The following is a 26,496-nucleotide window of genomic DNA, read 5'->3' as shown; positions in this document are numbered from 1 at the left end:
CTTGGTTACACCACTGCCGGAGAGGCATGGTTTGACCTGTAAAAAGACTCTCGTCGACCGACCTTCTTGTACGGTGTCGAAAAAGGCCACTCCTCCATCAGTATCGGAGTCGAGTAAGTCAAAACTTCAACTACCGACTCGAGCAAGCGTCTGGAGTCGAGGCCTCAACGCCCTGCTTTGGAGCTGAAACAGCCAGCTGTATTTTCAGGCCCGAAAAAAACTACCATCTTCGGAACTGAAAAAATCTTTTTATTCAGAAGAGCAAGGAATTTCGAGCCATCTTAGAGCTCAAAATCACTGGATGAACAGTCTTTTAGACCTTCTGAGGACACTGAGATCCAACCGAACCTTAAGGTCATGGATGAAAGACAATCAAGAATTCACATACATAAGGAGACTGGCAGAATAATTACTCTACCTTCTCTACAGACCAAGAGAAAGTTGGCCTTTCAAGAACATTTAGACACTGCTCCACCACCAGCAAAGATTTATAAACAGGAGAAGCCATTACCTATCCTTACTTCTCCCCCTCATTCACCACACCTTTATTTTTCGCCACTAGCCCGCCACCTTTTACCTTCACTAACTCATTCACAGTATTCTCATGGTGATACAGTTGATCGTTGGGATCGCTACGATCCAGATCCTATTCCGGACAATGACCCAGACTTATACCCTTCTAAGCCTGCTCCACCAGAAGACACTACTGCATACACACAGGTTATTTCCAGGGCAGCAGCGTACCATCTAGAAGAGGATTTTCTCTAACACATTATCCTCCACGCACTCACAGTATCCATGCCTTCCAACGCTACCTGGCATGGTTAAACATGCAGATCAAATATTCAGTGAGCCAGTCAAAGCTAGAGTTATAACACCACACACTGATTTTAAAAAAATATGTAAACCTGTTCCTACAGATCCCGATTATATTACCCACCAAGTTCCTCCAGACTCCGTGATAGTGAATGTTGCTAGAAAGAGGGCTAATAGCCAGTCCTCAGGGGATTCTCCTCCACCTGAGAAGGAAAGTAGAAAATTCGGTGCTGCTGGCAAGAGGGTAGCGACACAGGCTGCCAACCAATGGCAAATTGTAAATTTGCAAGCCTTAGAGCCCACTGGGACGAGATGCAGTTATCACAAACTGTCCCCAGAACACAATGTTCTGTTACAACAAGAAGTCCAATCGCTACTACTAAAACAGGCATAGAATTGGTCCCACATTCTCAACAAGGAACAGTATACTCACTATACTTCCTCATTCCCAAAAAAGATGGCACTCTCAGGCCCATCCTTGATCTCTGATCACTAAATCTATATATCCTGTCAACACTTTTACATGGTAACTCTGCAGGACGTCATTCCACTATTACAAAAACAAGATTACATGACTGCATTAGACCTCAAAGATGCGTATTTCCATATATCCATCCATCCAGCTCACAGAAAATACCTAAGGTTTGTGATAGCAGGAAACCATTATGAATTCAAAGTTCTACCTTTCGGCATAAAAACAGCCCCAAGGGTATTCAGAAAATGTCTAGAGGTAGTAGCAGCCTACCTAAGAAGACAACACATACATGTCTTTCCATATCTAGACAATTGGCTAATAAAATCAAGCAATTTTATACAATATGCAATGTCAGAAACGCACTCAATACACAATATAGGCCTTACACACACTAGGGTTCACTCTCAACTACCAAAAATCCCATCTTCAACCAGCACAGGTGCAGCCTTACCTAGGTGCTATTCTCAAAACGCAAGAAGCCTTAGCTTATCCAAATACACAAAGGGTACAAGCTTATCAAAATCTCATTCCACAAATGCAGCCAAATCAACAATACACTGTAAGATTGATCATGAAATTATTAGGAATGATGGCATCCTGAATAGCAATAGTACCGCATACAAGACTAAACGTGGGGACGCTACAACAGGGTCTTTCGCAGCAATGGTCTCAAGCATGGGTCAATTGCAAGATCTAGTGTTGTTAGACCGCCAAACGCACAAGTCCCTTCAATGGTGGAATCTCAGCAATTTAATGAAGGGGCGGTCATTTCAAGACCCTATGCCTCAGACCATAATAACAATGGATACATCAATGACCGGTTAGGGAGCTCATCTCAACAACCTTACCATTCAAGGGGAATGGGTTTAAAAAAAGCTAAATTATCACATAAATCATTTAGAATTATTAGCTGTGTTCCTTGCCCTAAAAGCGTTTCAGCTGCTTCTCAAACACAAGACTGTCTTTATAAAAACAGACAATATGACGACTATGCATTACCTAAAGAAACAAGGCAGGACACATTCATCTCAACTGTCCCTTCTAGACCAAACAATATGGAAATGGACAATTCAGCGTGGAAGAACTCCAGCCTTTGTCTTCTGCATACCTTCAAGGTTTTTGGGTCGAATGAAGAGCAGGTTTTGCAGTCCTCGTCTCTGTGATCTTTCGGCAGATGGAGGGGCAGACCTCGTGGGGGTCTCTGTGCAAACTTGTGGTGGCAGTTCGGGCAAAAATTTAAAGGGGTTTTGTCCATATCCACCGCCTTGCCTCATTCTCCGACCATGTGGATGTTCCTGGTGGAGTCCCCTGTCAGAATGGGAGAGTTGAAGGTTCCCGTTCTTTCGGTGTTTTTTCTTTGCGGTTGTCGGCAAATGTATGTTTTCCTTGAAAAACTTTAGAATTTTCCCCTAAAAAACATTTTGAGCTCCTTCGCTGCTTCTAGATTCAATGGCGGAAAAAATAATCTGAAGATGGCGAAAACACACACAGGAACATCCAGGCACTGTCATGTCACACAGGGGATGGGCATACCACCAAATGGTGGTCGATGATGCACCACAGAAAAAACGGCAATTCCAGACCCAGCCACTAGATGGCAGAATAATGCACAGCATGGGAAACCAGAAAAGGGTTCAAGCTGCAAAACTACTTCTGCTGTTAAATAACCATTTCATTACTGCCTGGTAAATAAACTGCCCTTGGCCCCAAAATTGGTCTTAAAGCATGTAAATGCTGTACATGTTCTAACAATCTTGTTTTGATTGCAGGATCCTAATTTATCTAGCTATTTAGGAAACAAACGGTCTAAGTTGGTTAGGTATGGATTCAAATGCTCACTTACTAGTAGGCCTTCAGAAGCCCATCACATTTCAGACGCTGTGTAAAACTCACTAGTATTTTCTGAAGAAAAGTGATGTTCGAATCCTTGGTCATATACACAGAGCCCTTTGTGAGTTCACCTAGCTTTCTATCCTCCCAGTTTTGAAGACATAACCGCCACTCTGAAGGTGGGCGAGCCAACAGAGTGATCCAGAGAGCTGACTCAAGCAGAGCCAGGGATCTGGCTTGGCTCTAGGAGCTTATGCACATGCCAAGCCTTTAAAAAATGTAACATGGAACTCCTGCAACAAACTATGTAAAATACACAGTGTATTTCTTTTACGTGAATGTTTCACCTTACCACATCAGGATGTAACACTGCACTGAGGAGCATTTATTAAAAGTGATTTTTAAACATGAACTTAAAAACATTCCTCCACACCCACCAAGACAACATTGCCATTATGAAACTAAGATGCAAGTCAGTTGTTGTGTGCCTTAATGTGACCTAGCTCCGTATTTTAGATGGAAAAGTATTATATTCTAGTGTATCATACTTAAAGATGTTTTTGTACAGCACATATCCTGAACTCACATATTTGTCTGTCACTTGTGTTAATGAAGCAAAGGGAGACTCGGTGAAATAAACTTTTTGCCTTCATTGCACGCTTTGGTCACGGAAAAAGCTAGGATTGAGGGCAGATTTTCTAGTTTCACACTGTATAGTTTATCCACTATGTGGTATCTTATTGTTTCCTTTATAATACCAAGTTATTTTGTCTTTAATCTTTTTGAAAATGTCCATTTATATCTTTAGGTCTGTCGTTAGCAAAGAACCTTTTGAATTTAAATTGAATAAGTTCGATGGACGGTGTAGCTACAGATACATATGCTCTGCATATCTGTAAGGAAATGCCTCCTTGGCATGGTTACCCCCTGAATTTTTCCCTTTGCTGATGCTATGTTTTGAATTGAAAGTGTGCTGAGGCCTGCTAACCAGGCCCCAGCCCCAGTGTTCTTTCCCTAACCTGTACTTTTATTTTCACAATTGGCACACCCTGGCATCCAGGTAAGTCCCTTGTAACTGGTACCCCTGGTACCAAGGGCCCTGATGCCAGGGAAGGTCTCTAAGAGCTGCAGCATATCTTATGCCACCCTGGGGACCCCTCACTCAGCACAGACACACTGCTTGCCAGCTTGTGTGTGCTGGTGAGGACAAAACGAGTAAGTCGACATGGCACTCCCCTCAGGGTGCCATGCCAACCTCACACTGCCTATGCAGTATAGAGAAGTCACCCCTCTAGCAGGCCTTACACCCCTAAGGCAGGGTGCACTATACCATGGGTGAGGGCACCAGTGCATGAGCACTGTGCCCCTACAGTGTCTAAGCCAAACCTTAGACATTGTAAGTGCAGGGTAGCCATAAGAGTATATGGTCTGGGAGTCTGTCAAACACGAACTCCACAGCACCATAATGGCTACACTGGGAAGTTTGGTATCAAACTTCTCAGCACAATAAATGCACACTGATGCCAGTGTACATTTTATTGTGAAATACACCACAGAGGGCACCTTAGAGGTGCCCCCTGAAACTTTAACCAACTACCTGTGTAGGCTGACTGGTTTTAGCAGCCTGCCACACTCGAGACCTGTTGCTGGCCACATGGGGAGAGTGCCTTTGTCACTCTGTGGCTAGTAACAAAGCCTGCACTGGGTGGAGATGCTATCACCTCCCCCTTGCAGGAGCTGTAACACCTGGCGGTGAGCCTCAAAGGCTCACCCCCTTTGTTCCAGCACCACAGGGCATTCCAGCTAGTGGAGTTGCCTGCCTCCTCCGGCCACAGCCCCACTTTTGGCGGCAAGGCCGGAGGAGATAATGAGAAAAACAAGGAGGAGTCACTGACCAGTCAGGACAGCCCCTAAGGCAACCTGAGCTGAAGTGACTGACTTTTAGGAATCCTCCATCTTGCAGATGGAGGATCCTCCCAATAGGGATAGGAATATGACCCCCTCCCCTTGGGAGGAGGCATAAAGAGGGTGTAGCCTCCCTCAGGGCTAGTAGCCATTGGCTACTGCCCTCCCTGACCTAAACACACCCCTAAATCCTGTATTTAGGGGCTCCCCTGAACCTAGGAACTCAGATTCCTGTAACCTAAAGAAGAAGAGGACTGCTGAGCTGAAAAACCCTGCAGAGAAGACGGAGACACCAACTGCTTTGGCCCCAGCCCTACCGGCCTGTCTCCCCCCTTCGGAAGAAAACTGCTCCAGCGACGCTTTCCCCAGGACCAGCGACCTCTGAATCCTCAGAGGACTGCCCTGCTCTAAAAGGACCAAGAAACTCCAGAGAACAGCGGCCCTGTTCAACAAAGACTGCAACTTTGTTTCCAGAGGAGCAACTTTAAAGACCCCTGCAATTCCCGCCAGAAGCGTGAGACTTGCAACACTGCACCCGGCGACCCCGACTCGACAGGTGGACAAACAACACCTCAGGGAGGACCCCAGGTGACTCCAAGACTGTGAGTAACCAAAGTTGTCCCCCCCCCCCCCCCCCCCCCTGAGCCCCCACAGCGACGCCTGCAGAGGGAATCCCGAGGCTCCCCCTGACCGCGACTGCCTGAACCTAAAGTCCTGACGGCTGGAAAAGACCCTGCACCCGCAGCCCCCAGGACCTGAAGGATTGGAACTCCAGTACAGGAGTGACCCCCAGGAGGCCCTCTCCCTTGCCCAGGTGGTGGCTACCCCGAGGAGCCCCCCCCCCCTCCCCCCCCCCCCCCACTTGCCTGCCTGCACCGCTGAAGAGACCCCTTGGTCTCCCATGGATTCCTATTACAAACCCGACGCTTGCTTGCACACTGCACCCGGCCGCCCCGCGCTGCTGAGGGTGTACTTTCTGTGTGGACTTGTGTCCCCCCTCCCCCACCCCCCCGGTGCCCTACAAAACCCCCCTGGTCTGCCCTCCGAAGACGCGGGTACTTACCTGCTGGCAGACTGGAACCGGGGCACCCCCTTCTCCATTGAAGCTTATGTGTTTTGGGCACCACTTTGAACTCTGCACCTGACCGGCCCTGAGCTGCTGGTGTGGTAACTTTGGGGTTGCTCTGAACCCCCAACGGTGGGCTACCTTGGACCCCAATTTGAACCCCGTAGGTGGTTTACTTACCTGCAAGAACTAACAATAACTTACCTCCCCTAGGAACTGTTGAAAATTGCACTGTGTCCACTTTTAAAATAGCTATGTGTTTTATGTAAAAAGTATATATGCTATTGTGATTATTCAAAGTTCCTAAAGTACTTACCTGCAATACCTTTCAAATGAGATATTACATGTAGAATTTGAACCTGTGGTTCTTAAAGTAAACTAAGAAAATATATTTTTCTATACAAAAACCTATTGGCCTGGAATTGTCTCTGAGTGTGTGTTCCTCATTTATTGCCTGTGTGTATGTACAACAAATGCTTAACACTACTCCTTTGATAAGCCTTCTGCTCGACCACACTACCACAAAATAGAGCATTAGTATTATCTCTTTTTGCCACTATCTTACCTCTGAGGGGAACCCTTGGACTCTGTGCATGCTATTCCTTACTTTGAAATAGTGCATACAGAGCCAACTTCCTATATTGGTGGATCAGCGGTGGGGTACAAGACTTTGCATTTGCTGGACTACTCAGCCAATACCTGATCACACAACAAATTCCAAAAATTGTCATTAGAAATTGGAAAAATAGTTCAAATTGCAAAAATCAAATTCTTACAAGTCCTGCTAGGGCCTTGTGTTAGTCCCTGTTTAGCGTTTCTTTTAGAGTTTAAAAGTTTTATGAAAGTTTGAATTAGAACCTAGAACTAGTTTTAGATTCTTAAAAAGTATTCCAACTTTTAGAAGCATAATGTCTAGTGCAGAGATGAATGTGGAGGAACTCGACCTCACACCTTACCTCCATCTTAAGATAAGGGAGCTAAGGTCACTCTGCAAAATAAAGAAAATCACAATGGGCTCCAGACCTTCCAAACTACAGCTCCAGGAGCTTTTGGCAGAGTTTGAAAAAGCCAACCCCTCTGAGGATGGCAACACAGAGGATGAAGATAGTGACTTGAAGGAGAATTCCCCCCCCTCCAGTCCTACTTGGGGAGAACAGGGCCACTCAAGCCCTGTCTCCAAATATATTAGTCAGAGATGCTGTCTCCCTCACAGGAGGGACCAGCACCTCTGAAATCACTGAGGATAACTCCAGTGAAGAGGACATCCAGTTAGCCAGGATGGCCAAAAGATTGGCTTTGGAAAGACAGATCCTAGCCATAGAAAGGGAAAGACAAGAGATGGGCCTAGGTCCCATCAATGGTGGCAGCAACATAACTAGGGTCAGAGATTCTCCTGACATGTTAAAAATCCCTAAAGGGATTGTGACTAAATATGAAGATGGTGATGACATCACCAAATGGTTCACAGCTTTTGAGAGGGCTTGTGTAACCAGAAAAGTAAACAGATCTCACTGGGGTGCTCTCCTTTGGGAAATGCTCACTGGAAAATGTAGGGATAGACTCCTCACACTCTCTGGAAAAGTTGCAGAATCTTATGACCTCATGATGGGTACCCTGATTGAGGGCTTTGGATTCTCCACTGCAGAGTATAGGATTAGATTGAGGGGGGCTAAAAAATCCTCGAGCCAGACCTGGGTTGATTTTGTGGACTACTCAGTGAAAACACTGGATGGTTAGATTCAAGGCAGTGGTGTTAATACTTATGATGGGCTGTACAATTTATTTGTGAAAGAACACCTATTAAGTAATTGTTCAAATGATAAACTGCATCAGCATCTGGTAGACCTGGGACCAATTTCTCCCCAAGAATTGGGAAAGAAGGCAGACCATTGGGTCAAGACTAGGGTGACCAAGACTTCCACAGGGGGGACCAAAAGAAAGGGTTCACAAAGCCTCCCCAGGGGAAAGGTGTTGAGACATCCAAAAACAAAAATAGTAAAGAGTCTTCTTCAGGCCCCCAAAAACCTGCACAGGAGGGTGGGCCCAGAGCCTCTTCACAAAACAATTTTGGGTACAAGGGTAAAAACTTTGATCCCAAAAAAGCCTGGTGTCGTAGCTGTAATCAGCCTGGACACCAAACTGGAGACCAGGCCTGTCCCAAGAAAAGTACCACTTCTAACTCCACTCCAGCTAACACTGGAATGGCTAGTCTCCAAGTGGGATCAACAGTGTGCCCAGAGCAAATCAGGTGTCACACTGAAGCTACATTAGTCTCTGAGGGTGGGGTGGATTTAGCCACACTGGCTGCCTGGCCTCCTAACATGCAAAAATACAGGCAGCAGCTCTTAATTAATGGGACAAGTGTAGAAGGTCTGACGGATACAGGTACCAGTGTCACTATGGTGACAGAGAAACTGGTTTCCCCTGGTCAATACCTGGCTGGACAAACTTATCCAGTCACCAATGCTGACAATCAAACTAAAGTACATCCCATGGCTATGGTAACTTTAGAGTGGGGAGGGGTCAATGGCCTGAAACAGGTGATGGTCTCCTCAAATATCCCAGTAGACTGTTTGCTTGGAAATGACCTGGAGTCCTCAGCATGGGCTGAGGTAGAACTGAAAACCCATGCAGCCATGCTGGGTATCCCTGAACTGGTGTGTCAAGACAAGGGCACAGTGCAAGGCTCAGGGTGAAGAAGTAGATCTGGAGTCTGGAAAAAGGGCCCAGCCTACCAAGAGGAAAGGAAAGACAACTGGGAAACCAGCTGCAACACAACAACAAAAAGAGAACCTCTCTTCCCAGGAAGAAGTTCTGGCCTCTGAGGGAACTGAGCCTATGGAGTTGGAACCTTATCAGGTTGAGCTCTTAGGCCCAGGGGGACCCTCAAGGGAGCAGTTGTGTAAGGGGCAAGAAACCTGTCCCTCTCTGGAAGGCCTTAGGCAGCAAGCTGCTGAAGAGTCCAATGGCAAGAAAACTGGAACACATAGGGTCTATTGGGAAGATGGACTCCTGTACACTGAGGCAAGAGATCCCAGACCTGGTGCCACTAGAAGAGTGGTAGTGCCTCAGGAGTTCAGAGAGTTCATACTGACCTTAGCCCATGATATTCCCCTTGCTGGGCATTTGGGACAAACCAAGACGTGGGAGAGACTAGTCAACCACTTCTACTGGCCCAACGTGTCCCAGAAAGTTAAGGAGTTTTGTGTCTCCTGTACCACCTGTCAAGCCAGTGGTAAGACAGGTGGACATCCAAAGGCCCCCCTCATTCCACTTCCAGTGGTGGGGGTCCCCTTTGAAAGAGTGGGTGTGGACATAGTGGGTCCAATTGAACCTCCCACAGCCTCAGGAAATATGTACATCCTAGTAGTAGTGGATCATGCTACTAGGTATCCTGAAGCTATTCCCCTTAGGTCGACTACTGCCCCTGCAGTAGCCAAGGCCCTCATTGGTATCTTTACCAGAGTGGGCTTCCCTAAGGAGGTGGTGTCTGACAGAGGTACCAACTTCATGTCAGCATACCTGAAACACATGTGGAATGAGTGTGGAGTGACTTATAAATTCACTACGCCCTATCATCCACAAACTAATGGCCTTGTTGAGAGATTCAACAAGACATTAAAGGGCATGATCATGGGGCTCCCAGAAAACTCAAAAGGAGATGGGATGTCCTCTTGCCATGTCTGCTTTCGCTTACAGAGAGGTGCCTCAGAAGGGAGTAGGGTTCTCACCCTTTGAACTTCTGTTTGGCCACCCTGTAAGGGGACCACTAGCTCTTGGGAAAGAAGGCTGGGAGAGACCTCTTCATGAGCCTAAACAAGACATAGTGGACTATGTACTTGGCCTTCGTTCAAGGATGGCAGAGTACATGGAAAAGGCAAGTAAAAACCTTGAGGCCAGCCAACAGCTCCAGAAGTTTTGGTATGACCAAAAGGCTGCAATGGTTGAATTTCAACCATGGCAGAAAGTCTGGGTTTTGGAGCCTGTGGCTCCCAGGGCACTCCAGGACAAATGGAGTGGCCCTTACCCAGTGCTAGAGAAGAAGAGTCAGGTCACCTACCTGGTGGACCTAGGCACAAGCAGGAGCCCCAAGAGGATGATCCATGTGAACCGCCTAAAACTCTTCCATGATGGGGCTGATGTGAATCTGTTGATGGTAACAGATGAGGACCAGAAAGCTGAGAGTGAGCCTCTCCCTGATCTCCTCTCATCAAACCCTAAAGATGGCTCAGTTGATGGAGTGATCTATTCAGACACCCTCTCTAGCCAACAGCAATCTGACTGTAGGAAGGTCCTACAACAGTTTGCTGAGCTCTTTTCCCTAACCCCTGGTCAGACACACCTGTGTACCCATGATGTGGACACAGGAGACAGCATGCCTGTCAAAAACAAAATATTCAGACAGTCTGACCAAGTTAAGGAAAGCATCAAGGTGGAAGTCCACAAGATGCTGGAATTGGGAGTAATTGAGCACTCTGACAGCCCCTGGGCTAGCCCAGTGGACTTAGTCCCCAAACCTCACACCAAAGATGGAAAGAGAGAGATGAGGTTTTTTGTGGACTACAGAGGACTTAATTCTGTCACCAAGACAGATGCCCATCCCATTCCTAGGGCTGATGAACTAATTGATAAATTAGGTGCTGCCAAATTCTTAAGTACCTTTGACTTAACAGCAGGGTACTGGCAAATCAAAATGGCACCTGGAGCAAAAGAAAAGACCACATTCTCCACACCTGATGGGCATTATCAGTTCACTGTTATGCCCTTTGGTTTAAAGAATGCCCCTGCCACCTTCCAAAGGTTGGTGAATCAAGTCCTTGCTGGTTTGGAGTCCTTTAGTGCAGCTTATCTTGATGATATTGCTGTCTTTAGCTCCAGCTGGCAGGATCACCTGGTACACCTGAAGAAGGTTTTGAAGGCTCTGCAATCAGCAGGCCTCTCTATCAAGGCATCCAAATGCCAGATAGGGCAGGGAACTGTGGTTTACTTGGGACACCTTGTAGGTGGAGGCCAAGTTCAGCCACTCCAGCCTAAGATCCAGACTATTCTGGACTGGGCAGCTACAAAAACCCAGACTCAAGTCAGGGCATTCCTTGGCTTGACTGGGTACTATAGGAGGTTTGTGAAGGGATATGGATCCATAGTGACAGCCCTCACAGAACTTACCTCCAAGAAAATGCCCAAGAAGGTAAACTGGACTGTAGAATGCCAACAGCCTGAAACAAGCAATGTGCACAGCACCAGTTCTAAAAGCTCCAGATTACTCTAAGCAGTTCATTGTGCAGACAGATGCCTCTGAACATGGGATAGGGGCAGTTTTGTCCCAAACAAATGATGATGGCCTTGACCAGCCTGTTGCTTTCATTAGCAGGAGGTTACTCCTCAGGGAGCAGCGTTGGAGTGCCATTGAGAGGGAGGCCTTTGATGTGGTTTGGTCCCTGAAGAAGCTGAGACCATACCTCTTTGGTACTCACTTTGTAGTTGAAATTGACCACAGACCTCTCAGATGGCTGATGCAAATGAAAGGTGAAAATCCAAAACTGTTGAGGTGGTCCATCTCCCTACAGGGAATGGACTTTATAGTGGAACACAGACCTGGGACTGCCCATGCCAATACAGATGGCCTTTCCAGGTTCTTCCACTTAGAAAATGAAGACTCTCTTGGGAAAGGATAGTCTCATCCTCTTTCGTTGGGGGGGGGGGGAGGGGGGGGGGGGTTGTGTAAGGAAATGCCTCCTTGGCATGGTTACCCCCTGACTTTTTGCCTTTGCTGGTTCTATGTTTTGAATTGAAAGTGTGCTGAGGCCTGCTAACCAGGCCCCAGCACCAGTGTTCTTTCCCTAACCTGTACTTTTGTTTTCACAATTGGCACACCCTGTCATCCAGGTAAGTCCCTTGTAACTGGTACCCTTGGTACCAAGGGCCCTGATGCCAGGGATGGTCTCTAAGGGCTGCAGCATATCTTATGCCACCCTGGGGACCCCTCACTCAGCACAGACACACTGTTGCCAGCTTGTGTGTGCTGGTGAGGACAAAACGAGTAAGTCGACATGGCACTCCCCTCAGGGTGCCATGCCAACCTCACACTGCCTATGCAGTATAGAGAAGTCACCCCTCTAGCAGGCCTTACAGCCCTAAGGCAGGGTGCACTATACCATGGGTGAGGGCACCAGTGCATGAGCACTGTGCCCCTACAGTGTCTAAGCCAAACCTTAGACATTGTAAGTGCAGGGTAGCCATAAGAGTATATGGTCTGGGAGTCTGTCAAACACGAACTCCACAGCACCATAATGGCTACACTGAAAACTGGGAAGTTTGGTATCAAACTTCTCAGCACAATAAATGCACACTGATGCCAGTGTACATTTTATTGTGAAATACACCCCAGAGGGCACCTTAGAGGTGCCCCCTGAAACTTTAACCAACTACCTGTGTAGGCTGACTGGTTTTAGCAGCCTGCCACACTCGAGACATGTTGCTGGCCACATGGGGAGAGTGCCTTTGTCACTCTGTGGCTAGCAACAAAGCCTGCACTGGGTGGAGATGCTATCACCTCCCCCTTGCAGGAGCTGTAACACCTGGCGGTGAGCCTCAAAGGCTCACCCCCTTTGTTCCAGCACCACAGGGCATTCCAGCTAGTGGAGTTGCCCGCCCCCTCCGGCCACGGCCCCACTTTTGGCGGCAAGGCCGGAGGAGATAATGAGAAAAACAAGGAGGCTTCACTGACCAGTCAGGACAGCCCCTAAGGCAACCTGAGCTGAAGTGACTCTGACTTTTAGGAATCCTCCATCTTGCAGATGGAGGATCCCCCCAATAGGGATAGGAATGTGACCCCCTCCCCTTGGGAGGAGGCACAAAGAGGGTGTAGCCACCCTCAGGGCTAGTAGCCATTGGCTACTGCCCTCCCTGACCTAAACACACCCCTAAATCCTGTATTTAGGGGCTCCCCTGAACCTAGGAACTCAGATTCCTACAACCTAAAGAAGAAGAGGACTGCTGAGCTGAAAAACCCTGCAGAGAAGACGGAGACACCAACTGCTTTGGCCCCAGCCCTACCGGCCTGTCTCCCCCCTTCGGAAGAAAACTGCTCCAGTGATGCTTTCCCCAGGACCAGCGACCTCTGAATCCTCAGAGGACTGCCCTGCTCTAAAAGGACCAGAAACTCCAGAGAACAGCGGCCCTGTTCAACAAAGACTGCAACTTTGTTTCCAGAGGAGCAACTTTAAAGACCCCTGCAATTCCCACCAGAAGCGTGAGACTTGCAACACTGCACCCGGCGACCCCGACTCGACTGGTGGAGAAACAACACCTCAGGGAGGACCCCCAAGCGACTCCAAGACTGTGAGTAACCAAAGTTGTCCCCCCCCCCCCCCCGAGCCCCCACAGCGACGCCTGCAGAGGGAATCCCGAGGCTCCCCCTGACCGCGACTGCCTGACTCTAAGATCCCGACGCCTGGAAAAGATCCTGCACCTGCAGCCCCCAGGACCTGAAAGATCGGAACTCCAGTGCAGGAGTGACCCCCAGGAGGCCCTCTCCCTTGCCCAGGTGGTGGCTACCCCAAGGAGCCCCCCCCTTGCCTGCCTGCACCGCTGAAGAGACCCCTTGGTATCCCATTGATTCCTATTACAAACCCGACACTTGTTTGCACACTCCACCCGGCCGCCCCCGCGCTGCTGAGGGTGTACTTTCTGTGTGGACTTGTGTCCCCCCCCAGTGCCCTACAAAACCCCCCTGGTCTGCCCTCCGAAGACGCGGCCTGCTGGCAGACTGGAACCGGGGCACCCCCTTCTCCATTGAAGCCTATGTATTTTGGGCACCACTTTGAACTCTGCACCTGACCGGCCCTGAGCTGCTGGTGTGGTTACTTTGGGGTTGCTCTGAACCCCCCAACGGTGGGCTACCTTGGACCCCAATTTGAACCCCGTAGGTGGTTTACTTACCTGCAAGAACTAACAATAACTTACCTCCCCTAGGAACTGTTGAAAATTGCACTATGTCCACTTTTAAAATAGCTATATGTGTTGTATGTAAAAAGTATATATTCTATTGTGATTGTTCAAAGTTCCTAAAGTACTTACCTGCAATACCTTTCAAATGAGATATTACATGTAGAATTTGAACCTGTGGTTCTTAAAAAAAAAAAACTAAGAAAATATATTTTTCTATACAAAAAACCTTTTGGCCTGGAATTGTCTCTGAGTGTGTGTTCCTCATTTATTGCCTGTGTGTATGTACAACAAATGCTTAACACTACTCCTTTGATAAGCCTACTGCTCGACCACACTACCACAAAATAGAGCATTAGTATTATCTCTTTTTGCCACTATCTTACCTCTGAGGGGAACCCTTGGACTCTGTGCATACTATTCCTTACTTTGAAATAGTGCATACAGAGCCAACTTCCTACAATATCCCTTCCGACATCTAGTGTTTGGCTCGGAGTGTTACAAGTTGTTTTTCTTCGAAGAAGTCTTTTCGGAGTCATGGGATCGAGTGACTCCTCCTCTCGGTTCCATTGCGCATTGACTCCGCGGTTGGGTTCAGACGTGTTTCCTTGCGCTCCGAGATTTCGATTTGGAAAATCACAGAAAACCTTCTTATTCGTCAGTATTGTTTCGATCGCGTTCTCTATTTAGCATCAAACTGGTAGTACCATCGGAACTTTTATTTTTTTCCTGCCCTTCAGGGCGCATGTGCCCGACTCGGGCCTGTTCAGACCTACAACGTGGAAAGCCTGATGGATCGGACTCCATTACGATTCTGCCCGTACACCTACACAGACCAGCACCTGGTTTGTAATTTGTGCCTTTCGCCAGACCATCGGGAGGAAGATTGTGAGGCCTGCCGATCATTTTGATCAAAAAAGACCCTCCGAGATCACAGAGCTAAAACACTCGAAATGGTGTCGAAAAGCAGTGAACATCTCGACGTTGCTGAAGAAGAGCAGGGGCAGACAGCAGTCTCCATCCGAAACACAGATTCCGAATAAGAGTCTGAAGACAACAGACCCATCACAGCTGGACAGTATGTGAGTACGTCTGCCCCTACACCCCTGCACAAAAGACATTTATAGGCCTTGGGTACACCACTGTCGGAAGGCCATTGTTCAACCTGAAAAAAGAATGTTGGTGACCATCCTTCGGGGTCGGCGCCGAACAAGGCCACTTCTCTGTCTTCTTCGGAGTCAAGTAAATCTGTCAAAGGCACAGTTTCGGACTCCAGTAAAAAAAAAAAAGCCCATTCTTCGGAGTCGAAAATTCAGCACTCTGCTGCGGAGCCGAGACCTTCCACTACCTTTTCGGGACCGAAAAAACTTCGGAGCCGGAAAAGTCCTCATATACAGAGGAACAAGGACTTACAAAAGAAATTGAGAGAATCCATAAAACCTCTGAGGAAGAGCCTGACATTGAGCCAATTTTACAAATCATGGTTGAGAGACAATCCAGAATACGCATCCATAAAGAGACAGAAAGAATTGTCACTGCACCTCCTTTAAAAACAATGAAAGGTGGCTTTCCAAGAGGAACTGGACTCTGTACAGCCACCAGCAAAGGTGCAAAAACAAAAGGAGAAGCCAATACCTCTTCATACTTCTCCTCATTCTCCACAATTATCTTTCTCACCTCACAACAGCCCACCACCAATGCCTTCTCCAACACATTCGTTATACTCACAGGGAGGTACGGCAGACCCATGGGATCTCTATAACCCTGATCCCATCCCAGATAATGACCCATATACTTACCCATCAAAACCTTCCCCACCAGAAGATGCCACTGCATACAACTGAGTCATATCCAGGGCAGCAGCTTATCATGGGGTAACCAAGCATTCAGAGCCATTGGAAAAAGATTTCCTATTTAATACACTATATCTTCTACACATTCCAAGTACCAGTGTTACCAGCCATGGTTAAACATGCAGACCAAATTTTTTGCGAGCCTGTAAAATCTATGATTATCACATCTAGAACCGATAAGTTATAAACCTGCACCCTCTGACCCAGATTACATTACTCACCAGGTCCCGCCAGACTCCGTGGTAGTCAGTGCAGCAAGAAAGAGTGCAAATAGCCAGTCTTTAAGATATGCACCTCCTCCTGATAAGGAGAGCAGAAAATTTGACGCAGCAGGGAAGAGAGTTGCGACACAGGCAGCAAATCCGTGGAGAATTGCAAATTCTCCGGCACTTCTAGCCCGGTATGATAGGGCCCATTGGGATGAAATGCAGGATATTATACAGCATCTCCCAAAAGAGCACCAGAAGAGGGCACAGCAAGTAGTAGAAGAGGGGCAAGCGATTACCAATAATCAAATAAGATCTGCCCTTGATGCTGCTGATACAGCTGCAAGGAGCGTAAACACTGCCATCACAATCAGAAGACAGGCATGGCTGCGCTCCTCTGGTTTTAAACCAGAAATGCAACAGGCTGTACTTAACATGCGTTTTGATAAAAAGCACCTCTTTGGCCCAGAAGTGGACACCACTATTGAAAAATTGAGGAAGGATTCAGATACTGCAAAAGCAATGGGCGCTTTGTGTTACCACCCCATATAGAGGTTCATTTCGCAGACCACAGTTTCGAGGTTTTAAACCACAATCCTCAGAGGCTCCCACCACCCAAACAAAGCAACCACAACAAACCCAGTATCAACAAGGTGGGTTTAAAGGATCCTATAGAGGTCAGTACTTCAGAAATAGAGGTCAATTCCAAACCTCTAAACACACAGCAACACAGCCTAAACAGTGACTTCCTTCCTTCCACTCCACACATCTCCTTTGGGGGGAAGACTACAGCATTTCCACTCTCATTGGTAAAATATCACCACGGACTACTGGGTATTATCAATTATCCGCAACGGCTATTGCCTAGAATTGATATCCACCCCTCCAAACATTCTGCCAAGATATCACAAGTTGTCCCCCGAACATACAGTTCTGTCACAAGAATTACAATCTCTACTGTTCAAACAAGCAGTAGAATTAGTTCCACAGTCCCAACAAGGAACGGAAGTATACGCTCTATACTTCCTAATGCCCAAAAAAGATGGCACCCTCAGGCCCATATTAGACCTCAGGCCCCTCAATGTATACATCTTGTCAGAACATTTTCACATGGTAACTCTGCAAGATGTGATTCCACTATTGCAAGAACAAGACTTCATGACTGCTCTAGATCTCAAAGATGCGTATTTCCACATACCCATCCACCCAGCTCATAGAACATACCTCAGGTTTTTCATAGCAGGAAACCACTATCAATTAAAGGTGTTGCCTTTTGGCATAATAGCTCCAAGAGTGTTCACAAAGTGTCTAGCAGTAGTAGAGGCTTACTTAAGCAGACAACCCATCCATGTCTTTCCATATCAAGGCGATTGGCTAATAAAATCAAGCAATCTTACACAATGCCAAAACCACACTGCACACACTAGGGTTCTCACTAAACTACCAAAAATCACACCTTCAACCAGCACAAGTACAATCATACCTAGCTGCTATCCTAAATACTCAACTAGCCTTAGCGTATCCAAAAACACAAAGGATACAAGCCTTCCTAAATTTAATACCACTCATACAGCCAAATCCACAATACACTGCAAGATTTATCATGAAGGTTCTATGAATGATGGCATCTTGCATAGCAATAGTCCCACATGCAAGACTAAACATGAGGCCCTTACAAAAGTGCCTTGCACAACAACGGTCACAAGCACACGGTCCACTTCAAGATCTAGTGTTGATGGACTGCCAAACACATATGTCCCTTCAATGGTGGAATCGCAGCAGTTTAATGAAGGGGCGGCCATTTCAAGACCCTGTGCCTCACTCCATAATCACAACAGATGCATGAATGATAGGTTGGGGAGCTCACTTAAACAATTAGACCATTCAAGGGCTATGGGATGCCAAACAGAAGCAGCTTCACATAAACCAATTAGAATTATTAGCTGTCTTCCTTGCCCTAAAAGCATTTCAACCTCTTCTCAAACAGAAGAAAGTTCTCATAAAAGCAGACATGACAACCATGTATCTTCATCATCAGCTTTATTCGATCAATGACCATAAAAGCAACATAAAAACAGAGATAATAAATAGTACTTGAGTAAATAAATACAGATCTCTAAATTGGTATAAAAACATTAAAACAATAATAAACTTGAATTACACATGAAACTCTAAAACTTATCTATAGGAGAAATGAAGCCTTAGATTGCTTTTTGGAGTTGGCATCGTATACGCCAAGCTGTTGCTAAATACTTGCTTACTGAAAGAATTACGTCGGCTGAATTATGGCTTTTTAAAACCCGTAAAGCCAAAGAACAGTTCTTGAATCCCATAGCCCTGCAAGTATTGCGAATCCATTTTGATCGCGGAATCGCATAGGCTGGGCAAAAGAACATAAAATGCTCAATGGTTTCGAAAGTGCTGCCACAAGCAGGGCATATATCAGGAAGATTGATCGGCCCCCACCTATGAGTCGATGACATCAAGGGCAAAGAGCCAAAACGAAACCTTGCATATAAGCTCTTGCCCTGCGAATCTGGTATAATATCCAGATAAGATTCAAACTTTGGAGACCATTTAAGATCAATAAAGGAATTAATTAAGCAACCTGGGATGTGTAGGTTATATAGTTATCCCTAACATAAGACCAATAAGTTAGTTTTTAAAAGTTTTTTTATGCCGTCTCTCTAGTTTATGGGGATTTTCCCAATAGTCACCCAGACCCAACAGCCGAAGCCAATGGGCCACATGACGAATCCAGGGAAGAGTTATTAGCATTTTGACATTTTAATAGATCGAGTAATGAGGACTTGTATCTAGTTCGGGAGTAATCCATAACCTAATTGTAGGAGGTTGGCTCTGTATGCACTACTTCAAAGTAAGGAATAGTATGCACAGAGTCCAAGGGTTCCCCTTTAGAGGTAAGATAGTGGCAAAAAGAGATAATACTAATGCTCTATTTTGTGGTAGTGTGGTCGAGCAGTAGGCTTATCAAAGGAGTAGTGTTAAGCATTTGTTGTACATACACACAGGCAATAAATGAGGAACACACACTCAGAGACAATTCCAGCCAATAGGTTTTTGTATAGAAAAATATATTTTCTTAGTTTATTTTAAGAACCACAGGTTCAAATTCTACATGTAATATCTCATTTGAAAGGTATTGCAGGTAAGTACTTTAGGAACTTTGAATAATCACAATAGCATATATACTTTTTACATAAAACACATTTAGCTGTTTTAAAAGTGGACACTTAGTGCAATTTTCACAGTTCCTGGGGGAGGTAAAGTATTGTTATTTTTAGCAGGTGAGTAAATCACTTACAGGTCTCAGTTTTGGGTCCAAGGTAGCCCACCGTTGGGGGTTCAGAGCAACCCCAAAGTTACCACACCAGCAGCTCAGGGCCGGTCAGGTGCAGAGGTCAAAGAGGTGCCCAAAACACATAGGCTTCAATGGAGAGAAGGGGGTGCCCCGGTTCCAGTCTGCCAGCAGGTAAGTACCCGCGTCTTCGGAGGGCAGACCAGGGGGGTTTTGTAGGGCACCGGGGGGGACACAAGTCAACACAAAAAGTACACCCTCAGCAGCGCGGGGGCAGCCGGGTGCAGTGTGCAAACAAGCGTCGGGTTCTCTGTAGATTTCAGTGGGAGACCAAAGGGTCTCTTCAGCGGTGCAGGCAGGCAAGGGGGGGGCTCCTCGGGGTAGCCACCACCTGGGCAAAGGAGAGGGCCTCCTGGGGGTCACTCCTGCACAGAAGTTCCGTTCCTTCAGGTGCTGGGGGCTGCGGGTGCAGGGTCTTTTCCAGCCGTCGGGACTTTAGGTTCAGGCAGTCGCGGTCAGGGGGAGCCTCGGGATTCCCTCTGCAGGCATCGCTGTGGGGGCTCAGGGGGGACAACTTTGGTTACTCACGGTCTCGGAGTCGCCGGAGGGTCCTCCCTGAGGTGTTGGTTCTCCACCAGTCAAGTCTGGGTCACCGGGTGCAGTGTTGCAAGTCTCACGCTTCTTGCGGGGATTTGCAGGGGTCTTTAAATCTGCTCCTCTGTAACAAAGTTGCAGTTCTTTTGGAGCAGTGCCGCTGTCCTCAGGAGTTTCGTGTCTTTCTTGAAGCAGGGCAGTCCTCTGAGGAGTCTGGGGTCGCTGGTCCTTGGGAAAGCGTCGCTGGAGCAGGTTTCTTTAGAAGGCAGGAGACAGGCCGGTAGGTCTGGGGCCAAAGCAGTTGGTGTCTTCTTTTCTTCTTCTGCAGGGGTCTTTCAGCTCAGCAGTCCTCTTCTTCTTGTAAGTTGCAGGAATCTAAATTCTTAGGTTCAGGGGAGCCCTTAAATACTAAATTTAAGGGCGTGTTTAGGTCTGGGGGGTTAGTAGCCAATGGCTACTAGCCCTGAGGGTGGGTACACCCTCTTTGTGCCTCCTCCCAAGGGGAGGGGGTCACATTCTTATCCCTATTGGGGGAATCCTCCATCTGCAAGATGGAGGATTTCTAAAAGTCAGAGTCACTTTAGCTCAGGTTGCCTTAGGGGCTGTCCTGACTGGCCAGTGACGACTCCTTGTTTTTCTCATTATCTCTCCTGGACTTGCCGCCAAAAGTGGGGGCTGTGTCCAGGGGGCGGGCATCTCCACTAGCTGGAGTGCCCTGGGGCATTGTAACACGAAGCTTGAGCCTTTGAAGCTCACTGCTAGGTGTTACAGTTCCTGCAGGGGGGAGGTGTGAAGCACCTCCACCCAGAGCAGGCTTTGTTTCTGTCCCCAGAGAGCACAAAGGCTCTCACCGCATGGGGTCAGAAACTCGTCTCTCAGCAGCAGGCTGGCAGAGACCAGTCAGTCCTGCACTGAACAATTGGGTAAAATACAGGGGGTATCTCTAAGATGCCCTCTGTGTGCATTTTTTAATAAATCCAACACTGGCATCAGTGTGGGTTTATTATTCTGAGAAGTTTGATACTAAACTTCCCAGTATTCAGTGTAGCCATTATGGAGCTGTGGAGTTCGTTTTTGACAGACTCCCAGCCCATATACTCTTATGGCTACCCTGCACTTACAATGTCTAAGGTTTTGCTTAGACACTGTAGGGGCATAGTGCTCATGCACCTATGCCCTCACCTGTGGTATAGTGCACCCTGCCTTAGGGCTTTAAGGCCTGCTAGAGGGTTGACTTACCTATGCCATAGGCAGTGTGAGGTTGGCATGGCACCCTGAGGGGAGTGCCATGTCGACTTAGTCTTTTTCTCCCCACCAGCACACACAAGCTGGCAAGCAGTGTGTCTGTGCTGGGTGAGGGGTCCCTAGGGTGGCATAAGACATGCTGCAGCCCTTAGAGACCTTCCCTGGCATCAGGGCCCTTGGTACCAGGGGTACCACTTACAAGGGACTTACCTGGGTGCCAGGGTTGTGCCAATTGTGGAGACAATGGTACATTTTAGGTGAAAGAACACTGGTGCTGGGTCCTGGTTAGCAAGGTCCCAGCACACTTCTCAGTCAAGTCCAGTCCGCATCAGCATCAGGCAAAAAGTGGGGGGTAACTGCAACAGGGAGCCATTTCTTTACACTAATCCAATAAAGAGGATGGGTCTTAAAATAGCTAGATCTGCTACTCGACTTAACCCCAAATCTAAAAATAATGGAAGCAGGGGTGTGGTGCGTGGACATGCAATTAAAGCCCTTGCAAAATTGTTTTCCCCCCACACTGATCTTATTACAGTTAGAGAAACCCCATACTTCGCTCCATACAGGGCTGCACCTTGTGCCTTAGCTATATAGATATTTATTGCTGGGGAAACAACTTTTGTAGAGGTGCTTTGATAAAAACGCAATATGGATGAGGCTCTGTGTTGTAGGACCATGTATTATCTCATCAAACAGGGAGGGATACATTCATTTCAGCTGTCCCTTCTAGCACAAACAATTTGGAAATGGGCAATTTACAATCAAATGCATTTACTAGCACAATGCATTCCAGGGATAGACAATCAAGTAGCAGATCTCGTCAGCAGAAATCACTAATAGAGACACGAAAGGGAGATTCGCTCCAGAGTACTTCAAAAGTGGGGAACACCAGACATAGATCTATTTGCAACAAGCAAAAACGCAAAATGCCAAACCTTCGCATCCAGGCACCCACATCCCCTATCCAAGGGCAATGCTCTATGTATCAATTGGTCAGGGATATTTGCTTACGCTTTTCCCCCTCTCCCACTCCTTCCCTTTTTAGTCAACAAATTACATCAAACGTCACTCACCATGATACTCGTAGTACCAACATGGGCACGCCAGCCTTGGTACACAACACTACTAGACCGATCTGTAGTACCACACTCCAAACTTACAAACAGACCAGATTTGTTAACACAAAACAAAGGTCAAATCAGGCATCCAAATCCCAATGCTCTCAATCTAGAGATTTGGTTCCTGAGGTCATAGAATTTGGTTATTTAAATCTTCCATCAGAATGTATGGAAGTGATTAAACAGGCAAGTAAACCTACCACTAGACAGTGCTATGCAAACAAGTATAAAATATTTGTCTACTGTTGCCAATCTAAGAACATAGATCCACTTACAGCATCTATACAAGACATTGTATGCTATTTACTTCATTTGCAGAAATCAAATTTGGCTTTCGCATCCATCAAGATTCACCTTACTGCAATATCTGCCTACATACAGACTATTCAACATACTCCTCTATTTGACGTTCCTGTTATCAAAGCCTTCATGGAAGGATTAAAACGCATTATTCCACCCAGAACACCACCAGTTCCATCGTGGAACTTAAATATTGTACTTACGAGACTCATGGGACCACCTTTAGAACCCATACGCATTCTTGTCAAATTCAATTTTTAACATGGAAGGTCGCCTTCCTTGTAGCTCTTACTTCTTTGAGAAGAGTTAGTGAAATACAAGCATTCACTCTTGAAGAACCTTTTTTCCAAGTGCACAAGCATAAAGTTGTACTAAGAACAAATCCAAAATTTCTACCAAAGGTAGTATCCATTTCACATCAATCAAACTGTGGAATTGCCAGTCTTCCTTCCACAGCCAGATTCTGTGGCAGAAAGAGCTCTTCATACCCTAGATCTCAAAAGAGCTCGTATGTACTACATAGACAGAACTAAAGTTTTTTTTTAGGAAAACTTTTTGTTGCTTTCCAGCAACCACATACAGACGATCTTACATCAAAACAAGGCTTAGCAAGATGGATTGTTAGATGTATACAAACATGTTATATCAAAGCAAAAAGACAACTTTTGATCACTCCTAAAGCACATTCTACAAGAAACAAAGGCGCGTCAATGGCACCAGTAAGTACACTCTGCATTTTTGGAACAGTTATCCTATTTCAGCCTTATTGCCTTTTAGAGATTTAACAGTTTAAAATAAGTTATAAAGCCTCTTTCTGCTATTTAGTATTTTTACTCTTTTTACTGTGGGTCGATCAGCTGTTGGGAACTTTTTAACCAAAGGACTCCGTTTTTTCAGTCCTCAGGGGTGCTACTTTTATAAATATTGGTTTTGTGGTTTTTACTCTCTTTTTCTGCACCGGTGCCCGGTTTTTGGGGGCTCCTGGTGCATCTCCTTTTACTTTTTATTCGGCAGCCATTAAGGTGCCATTTTCTGGCAGCCATCTTGGTTGCCGGTCTAGTTGTTGGTGCTGGAGCCAGGTCAGGCCTCCCCATGCTCTTTTTAAACGTGGGCAGCCACCGGTACCAGTAAGTACACTCTGCATTTTTGGAACAGCTATCCTATTTCAGCCTTATTGCCTTTTTAGAGATTTAACAGTTTAAAATAAGTTATAAAGCCTCTTTCTGCTATTTAGTATTTTTACTCTTTTTACTGTGGGTCGATCTGCTGTTGGGAACTTTTAACCAAAAGACTCAGTTTTTTTCAGTCCTCAGGGGTGCTACTTTTATAAATATTGGTTTTGTGGTTTTTACTCTCTTTTTCTGCACCAGTGCCCGGTTTTTGGGGGCTCCTGGTGCATCTCCTTTTACTTTTTATTCGGCAGCCATTAAGATGCCATTTTCCAGCAGCCATCTTGGTTGCCGGTCTAGTTGTTGGTGCTGGAGCCAGGTCAGGCCTCCCCATTGCTCTTTTTAAACGTGGGCAGCCACCGGCCGCGCAGCGGCCACGCCTAAGGCAAGCCCGTCTGCGCCCTGACGAGCCCAGGGCCCAGAGATGCTGCTCGTTTTAGGTATTCAGCTTCACATCTTTATGCTTTTAGAAGCACCCAGATATGTTCCACTCCTGTAGGGCCTAACCAGTCGTCTGTGTGTCCCCCCTGTTCTAGTTGTTCTTGGGCTCCCAATTTCATCTCGCCTTCTAATACCTCCTCCCATCAATTAGGTAAGCTATTACTGCTTAACTGCCGCTCCCTAGCGGCTCACTCCTTACATATTCACATGCTCCTTGAAGAGCTATCACCAGATGCCTTGTTTCTCACTAAAACCTGGCTGAATGGAGATTCTTCAGCAGATTTATGCAGTACCTTACCCCCTAACTATTCTATTGTTCATTTAGACAGACTTCATATGAGAGGTGGCGGTATAGCTATTATTCACAAAATCTCCATTAAATGCTCAACATTCCCACTGGAAATTCCAGGATGTGAAAGTATGTTCTTCTCTCTGCGCTTGTCGTCTACTTATACTTTCTCAGGAATCCTTCTCTATCGCCCCCCTGGCCCGTGTGGAGTCTTTTTAGAAGCTATCCCGGAGGCAGTGGCCAGTTCTATTGGGAAGGCCTCTTACTTAACCGTCCTCGGCGATTTTAATATCCACCTAGACAATCCTAACTGTCCATCTGCTAAATCATTATTAGCCTCTTTTACCTCTATGGGTATGGACCAGCATATTACTGGTCCAACTCACACGAAAGGCCATACTTTATACCTTTTGTTTTTAGTAATATCCCTAATCTTACCTTCTCCTCCTCTCTACCTCTACCCTGGACCGATCACTATTTAGTGTCACTTACGTTTCCCTATGATGCTCCTAGAGAGACACAGCCCAGGTGCACCACAATGGGTCGTGCTTGGTCGAAGTTGGTACCTAGCACTTGGCATATGGCACTCTGTGCTTCTCCTTTAGCCAGTGACCATGCCTCCATTAATACGGTGGACCTGTTTAACAAATGGATTTCTACCTCTTTAAACTCAGTTTTGCCTTGCAAACTGAGGGTGAAAAAACCTGCTCATAAGTCTAGTCCCTGGTTTTCGTCTTCTCTATTGGACCTTAAAAAGAACTGTAAAAAATTGGAGAGAATTTGGAGAAAAGATTATAATCCTTCTGCTAAAGAAGCCTATAGATCAGCTATTAGATCTTACCATCATAATATTAAGACAACACAAGCTCTATATTACAGCAGTAGAATAGAGAACTCGTCCACTTCTCAGAAAGAAATCTTTCAGATCTTCAAGGAGCTCACTTTACCCCCTATGCCGCCCTCCCCGGTGGACGCTTCTATTATGCATAGTAATGTATTAGCGGCTCACTTTCAAGACAAGATATACTCTGGTTTTCCTCCATCTCCCTCTCAGAATAATCTTATGGGGCAGGAGATGAATTCTTCTACGGGGTAACCAATTTTTCCCCCCTCACAGGTACTCTGATTGGGAATTTTCTTGCCAATATCAAATCAGGTTCTCCCTTGGATCCGGCCCCTCCTTCTATTCTTTTGAAGGCAGCAGATATTGTTGTTGGTCCTTTGACAGAAATACTTAATAATTCCTTGTCCGCTGGTATTCTTCCCAGTTCCCTCAAACATGCAATCATAAAGCCTCTCTTAAAAAAAACCTAGGATGGATCCCTCTGTCTTGGATAATTATCGACCCATTGCCCTTCTTCCTATATTGGCAAAAATTCTGGAGAAGCACGTGAACCTGCAATTGACCAGGCATCTTGAGAGCCACGATCATTTACATCCTTCTCAAATGGGTTTCAGAACCCATCACAGTACAGAATCGGCACTCCTTACTGTAACTGAATCTGCTCGGCAACTTCTAGATCAAGGTGGTCATGCTGCTATTATCCTCCTTGATCTTAGTGCGGCATTTGACACTGTCGATCATACTCTTCTCCTTGATAGACTTTCCAAGATAGGGTTAGGAGGTCCAGCCCTTGCCTGGCTCTCCTCCTTCCTCACGGGAAGATCCTTTCAAGTTTTGGATCGCTCTTTTTTTGTCTGACGTCAGGTCTCTATCTTGTGGAGTCCCGCAGGGTTCATCTTTAAGCCCCACCTTGTTTAACATCTATCTGTCATCCTTGGCCACAGTAGTCGCTCCTTATAACCTCTCTATGGTCACTTATGCTGATGACACGCAATTGGTGGTTTCCCTCTCGAGTAGTAGGGACTCCCCCTCTGCCAACCTGGCTGACTGCATGAAAGATATTGGGGACTGGATGACCC

At 46.5% G+C, this 26,496-nt stretch overlaps 1 protein-coding gene across 4 annotated transcripts in view; it reads left to right on the top strand.

Annotated features, from left to right (window-relative positions):
• The window catches only part of P4HA1 (prolyl 4-hydroxylase subunit alpha 1), a 299,327-nt gene that overhangs the window by 72,551 nt on the left and 200,280 nt on the right, over window positions 1-26,496 (top strand). The window lies entirely within an intron of this gene.

This window comes from Pleurodeles waltl, chromosome 6, assembly GCF_031143425.1.
Source record: "Pleurodeles waltl isolate 20211129_DDA chromosome 6, aPleWal1.hap1.20221129, whole genome shotgun sequence".
NCBI lineage: Eukaryota > Metazoa > Chordata > Amphibia > Caudata > Salamandridae > Pleurodeles > Pleurodeles waltl.
The sequence above is the reverse complement of the archived record's forward strand: the minus strand, read 5'-3'. Positions and strand labels throughout refer to the sequence as shown.